Genomic DNA, 1,029 nt, shown 5'->3' with positions numbered 1-1,029 from the left:
AGATAGATAGATAGATAGATAGATAGATAGATAGATAGATAGATAGAGATATATAACTATTTCTGAGGCAGCTAGGTAAATAGGCTTGAGTTCAAATGTGACCTCGGACACTCATTAGCTATATGACCCAGGGAAAGTTACTTAACCACTATCTGCCTGTTTTCTCACATGTAAAATTGTTTCAATAATAGCACCTACCTCTCAGGGTTGTTGTAAAAATAAAATGAAATAATATGTGTATGTAAAGGGCAACTAGGTGGCACAGTGGATGGGGCACCAGTCCTGGAATCAGAAAGATTCATCATCCCAAGTTCAAATCCGGCCTCAAACATGTACGAACTTTGTGATCCTGGGCAAGTCACTTTACACTGTTTGCCTCAATTTCCTCATCTGTAAAATGAGTTGGAAAAGGACATGGCCATGTATGTAAAACCATTCCAGTATCTTTACCAAGAAAACCCCAAATGGGGTTATATAAAAAGTCAGACACAATTGGAACAACCGAACAACAAATTTGTATGGAAAGGGCTTTGCAAACCTTGAAGTGCTATGTAAATATTAGCTATTATTATTCTTTCTGTGCCCTGTCCAGCTCATACCTGAGTATGGAATGGTTCCTAATCCCCTCCCCATTAGGGTCACCTGCTTCTGAAATCGCTTCTGTTTATCAATAGTCTGATACTCTGGATGGGACCCTAATCTCATCAGGGTGACTAGTCCCTCCAACAGCACAGCTAGCAATTATCTCCTACCTGAGACCACGCTTTCCTGTGAATCCTCAGCAGGTATGCATCCAACTTGCCAATGACTTTCTTCTGGATCTCTTGACATTGCCTAGATCCTATGGGATGCACACGGACTGTCCGTCAGTTATCCCCCAATCTCCATACTTCCCAGTTTGCCTTCTTTTCTGGACATACACCTTTCTGATTACTTCCTTTACACTGCTTCTCCTACACAGTTATACTCTTCCTTTCTCCCTACCTTTTCAATTAAAAAAAAACTTTTTTGATTCCTTTTATTTTTATT

This window comes from Petaurus breviceps, unplaced genomic scaffold (genome assembly GCF_028583685.1).
Source record: "Petaurus breviceps papuanus isolate PSGF00001 unplaced genomic scaffold, PetGlider_PUasm1.0 186, whole genome shotgun sequence".
In the NCBI taxonomy this organism is placed as follows: domain Eukaryota; kingdom Metazoa; phylum Chordata; class Mammalia; order Diprotodontia; family Petauridae; genus Petaurus; species Petaurus breviceps.
The sequence above is the reverse complement of the archived record's forward strand: the minus strand, read 5'-3'. Positions refer to the sequence as shown.